This window comes from Sciurus carolinensis, unplaced genomic scaffold, assembly GCF_902686445.1.
Source record: "Sciurus carolinensis unplaced genomic scaffold, mSciCar1.2, whole genome shotgun sequence".
In the NCBI taxonomy this organism is placed as follows: Eukaryota; Metazoa; Chordata; class Mammalia; order Rodentia; family Sciuridae; genus Sciurus; species Sciurus carolinensis.
Window position 1 is genome coordinate 540,528 of NW_025920168.1, and position 5,440 is coordinate 545,967.

The 5,440-nt window shown below is 37.6% G+C and overlaps 1 pseudogene; it reads left to right on the forward strand.

Moving 5' to 3' along the window:
• The first annotated feature begins 297 nt into the window (after positions 1-297).
• On the forward strand, positions 298-2,056 carry LOC124974684 (cytochrome b-c1 complex subunit 2, mitochondrial-like; annotated as a pseudogene).
• Positions 2,057-5,440: the final 3,384 nt, after the last annotated feature.

Here is a 5,440-nt window from a genome sequence, read left to right on the forward strand (position 1 = left end):
TTACAAAAGAGATTTTCTACAATGAAAACTACAGAACACTAAAGAAAGATCTTGAAGATGACCTCAGAAAATGGAAAGACCTTCCATGTTCTTCGATAGGCCCAATTAATATTGTCAAAATAGCCATCCTACTAAAAGCACCACACAGATTTAATACAATTCCTATTACAAAAATCTCAATGATGTTCTTGATAGAAATAGAAACAGAAATCATGATATTCATTGTACAAATAAACTCCACCACCATCTTGCCTGCCTTTAAGCCACAGTGACCATGGGTCAGAGCACACCTGAGCCATGAAACTACTGACCAGAGCCAGGTCCTTCTCAAAATTTTATTCCCTCAAATTTGTCCCCAAAATTAAAGGCACAGCTGCCCCTGCAGGAGTTCCTGTATATCCTCAGGACCTTGAGTTTACCAAATTACCAAATGGTTTGGTAATTGCTTCTCTGGAAAACTATGCTCTGGCATTAAGAATTGGTTTGTTCATTAAACAGGCAGTAGATATGAGGACCCCAGCAATATAGAAACCTCTCATTCACTGCATCTTGCATCCAGTTTAACTACAAAAGGTGCTTCATCTTTCAAGATAACCCAGGGAATTGAAGCAGTTGGTGGCAAATTAAGTGTGACTGCAAATTAAGAGTGCCTGTGGGATGATGTTGACATTGAATTGAGACCTACTTAATGTCATTACAGCACCAGAATTTCATCTTTGGGAAGTGGCTGCCCTTCAGTCTCAGTTAAAGATTAACAAAACTGTGGCTTTTCAGAATCCACAGGTTCATCTCATGATAAATTTGCATGCTGCTGCTTACCGGAATGCCTTAGTTAATTCATTGTGCTGTCTTGACTATAGGATTGAAAAAGTAAAATCAGAAGAGTTATATCGCTTTGTTCAGAACCATTTTACAAGCACAAGAGTGGCTTTGGTTGGGCTTGGTGTGAGCCATCCTGTTTTAAAACAAGTTGTTGAACAGATTCTCAACATGAGGGGTGGGCTTGGTTTATCTAGTGCAAAGACCAAATATCACAGAGGTGAAATTTGAGAACAAAATGGACACAGTGTTGTCCATTCTGCTGTTGTAGCAGAAAGTGTTCCATAGGAGTTGCAGAAGCACATGAATTCAGTGGTCTTCAGCATGTCCTTGGTGCTGGACCACATGTCAAGAGGGGTAAAAATGCCACTAGCATCCTGTACCAGGCTGTTGCCAAAGGTAATCACCAGTCATTTGATGTTTCTGCTTTCCATGCCAGTTACTCGGATCTGGGCTCCTTGGAATTTACACTATCTCCCAGGCTGCGGCTGCTGGAGATGTTATCAAGGCTGCCTATAACCAAGTACAAATGACTGCTCAAGAAAACCTTCCCAGTGCAGATATCCAGGTTGCCAAGAACAAACTGAAAGCTGGATACCTAATGTCAGTGGAGTTTCCTGAGGGCTTCCTGGATGAAATTAAATGTTCCATCCAGCAGAACCAGCGTGGAGAAAGGAGACACCACCAATCTTTAGTTGATGAGATTTATTGTGTCCTCCCTGTTTTCTTGCCTCCTTAGTTCTCCCCCTATCTCCCTTCTTCTTCCCTCTCCCTCTCTTCTCCCCCAAGCTCTGAGCTTATCCACCAATTATAGCAAAACTTTCTCTCACACAGGAGAGCATGCAGAGGAATGTCAGCATAGAACTATTTGAAATCACGAGCTCTCCATGCGCGGCATGATATTAGATAGCGAATCCTAGAGCCTGGCGTTAACACGTCCTATGTCTCCAAGGAACTAGTAGGCAAGCAAACTTTTTGGGTACTTCCTTATTTTGGTATCCAGTGCCCTTTGGCTCACTACCAGGTGCCATCTTGTCCAAGATGGCCTTCAAGGGTTAAATCCCAGGCTCTACCTGCTGGCTCTTACATACCACCATCCACGCTTCTTCAGCAAATTGACTTGGTGGTTAACACTGATGTCATAAATTTGCAAAAATTTTTTGTTTCTGGCCAGAAGTCTATGGCAGCTAATGTAAATTTGGGGCATATACCTTTTATTGATGAGTTGAAACCCTGAAGCACACACAGCAGGGGAGAGACTGGAACATTATCCCATCCAGAGCAGCAAATATATGAAAGTTAAAAGTCTATAATAATTTATCTTTTTTCTCAATAAAATAAAATATCATAAAACATAAATGCACGTAATTAATCCCAGGTGACATAGAGTCAATAAAACATTTTGCTTAAAGAAAAAAAGAAAAATAAGGGACCCAGAATAGCCAAAGCAATTCTCAGTGAGAAAAATGAATGAGGAGGCATCACAATACCAGACCTTAAATTATACTACAGCTGAGCATGGTGGCAATTGCCACTCAGGAGACTGAGGCTAGAGAATTGTGAGTTGAAAGCTAGCCTCAGCAAAAATAAGGCATTAAACAAGTCAATGAGACCCTGTCTCTAAATAAAATAGGACTGGAGATGTGGCTGAGTATTCAGGAGCCCTTGAGTTCAATCCCCAGTACCCACCACTCCAAAAAAAATTATACTATAGAGCTGGAGCAGAAAACACAGCATAGTATTGGCCCTAAAACAGAAATGAAGACCAGTGGTATAGAATAGAAGAAACAGAGGCACAATCACATAAATACAGTTACCTCATAATAGAGAAAGGTGCCATAAAAATACATTGGAGAAAAGGTAGTGATTCACCAAATGGTGGTGGGAAAACTGGAAATCCATATGTAGCAAAAACACATTAGACCCCTTTCACTCACCCTGCATAAAACTCAAAGTGGATCAAGGACCTAGGTATTAGATCAGACACCCTGAACTTACTAGAATAAAAAGTAGGCCCACCTCCCCATCATGTCAGCTTAGGAACTGACTTCATCACCAAGACTATTAAAGTGCAAATCAGTAAAATCAAGAATCAATAAATGGAATGGTATTAAACTAAAACACTGCCTCACAGCAAAGGAAACAATCAATAAGGTGAACCTGGGGCCTACAGAATTGGAGAAAGTCATTCCAACCTGCACCTTAGATAGAGAGTTAGTCTTCAGGATATATAAAGAACTCAAAAAACTTAACATTAAAAATAATAATTCAATCATGAAATGGGCAACGAACAGGTAGTTCACAGAAGAAGAAATAGAAATGGTCAAGAAATATGTGAAAAGATGTTCATCTCTAGCAACTAGAGAAATGAAAATTTAAAATGCACTGAGATTCCATCTCACTCTAGTTTGAATGGCAAATGTCAAGAATACCAGTAATAATAATATTGGCAAAGATTGTGGGAGACCTGCTGGGGCTCCAAATTGGTGCAACCATTCTGGAAAACAATATGGAGATTCTGTATAAACCTTTCAATGAAACCACCACTTGACCCTATCAGTGTATAACCAAAGGACTTAAAATCAGCATACTACAGTGACACAGCCACATCAATGTTGATATTAGCTCAATTCACAATAGCTAAACTGTGGAAAACTTTGGTGTCCTTCAACGGATGAATGGTAAAGAAAATGTGGTATACATACACAATAGAACATTACTCAGTCATGAATGAGAATGAAATTATGGAATTTGTCCATAAATGGATGGAATGGAAAAATATCATGCTAAGTGAAATAAGCCAGCCCCCAAAATCCAAACAAAGGCCAAATGTTCTCTGATATGTGGATATGAACCCACAAGCAGGCAGTGTGGGAAGGGGAAGAATAGAAGTTCATTGGATTAGGCAAAGGGAAATGAATGGAAGGGAGAAGGGAGGGAAACAGGAAGGACAACAGAATCAATCAGACAAAACTTTCTTAGCCCTGTATTTGGATACACAACCAAGGTAATGCCGCATCATACACAACCACAAAAATAGGATCCTAATTAGATTATTTTTTATTCTATGTATCTATAATATGAAAAAATATATTCTACTGTTTTGTTTAGCTAAAAAGAACAAATAAAAAAAAGAATACAAATAACAATAAGTGATGGTGAAAATGTGGTGAAAAGGTCACACTCATACATGGTTGGTGTGTCTGCAAATTAGTGCAAACACTTTGGAAAGCAGCACGGAGATCCACCAAAAAACTAGGAATGGAACCACCACATAACTCTGCTATCCCACTACTTGGTATACGTCCAAAGGGTTCAAAATCGATATACAAGAGTGACACAACCACATCAATGTTTCTAGCTAAGCACAATTCACAATAGCTAAGCTATGGAACCAATCTAGGTGACCTTCAACAGATGAATGGATAAAGAAAATGTGATGAGATGTCTTTCAATTGATGAATGGATGAAGGAACTGTGATATATATACACCAAGAAATATTTCTCAGTCTTAAAAAAGAATGAAATTATGGCATTCGCAAGTAAATGGTTAGAGTTGGAGAAATCCATACTAAGCAAAACACACCAATCACCCAAAACAAATGACCAAATGTTTTCTCTAATTATATGGATGTTGATTCATAATGGGAGGGGGAAGCAAGGAATGCAAGAAATTTGTATTAGGCAGAGGGGAGTGAGGGAATGGGAGGGGAATGGAGGTGGGAATGATGGTGGGATGAGATGAAAATTGTAACCTAATGTACATGTATTCTATGAATGGTGTGCCTCTGCATTATGTACTACCAGAGAAACAAAATGTTGCTGTCCATTTGTGTACAATGAGTCAAAATGCATTCTGCTGTCAGGGATAACTACTTAGAGCAAATAATAAAAAATAACTTTTTTATGTCCTGATTCAATTTGGGTAGGTCATATATCTCTAGAAATCTGTCAATGCTTCAAGATTTTCTATTTTATTAGAGTATAAATTTTCAAAATAGTTTCTGATTACCATCTGTATTTCTTTAGTGTCCATTATATTTCCTTTTTCATCATGAATTTTAATTATTTGTTTTTTCTCTTTTCTATTCATTTATATGGCTAAGGATTTATCAATTTTATTTACTTTTTCAATGAATCAATTTTGTTTCATCAATTCTTTGAATATTTGTTTCAATATAATTAATTTTAGCTGTGATTTAAGTTACTTCCTGTCTTATCCTGCTTTTGGTATTGATTTGTTCTTGTACTTCTAGGGTTTTGAGATATAATGTTAGATTTTTTTTTTGACTCTCTATTCTTTTCTTGAATGAGTTTAATGCAATGAACTTTCCTCTTAACCCTTCCATGATCGTGACTTAGAGATTTTGATATGTTGTGCTGTTATTCTCATTTATATCTATGCATTTTTTTTCATTCCTGATTTCTTCTGCTATCCACTGGTCATTCAATAGCATATTGTTTAGTCTTCTGGTGTTAGAGCAGCTTCTACTTTTCATTTTATCATTCATCTCTAATTTCATCCCATTGTGTTCTGGTAGAATACAAGACAATATCTCTGCTTTATTTGAGTTGACTAAGAATTGATTTGTGGACTAAGATAAAAATCCATGTTATAGTA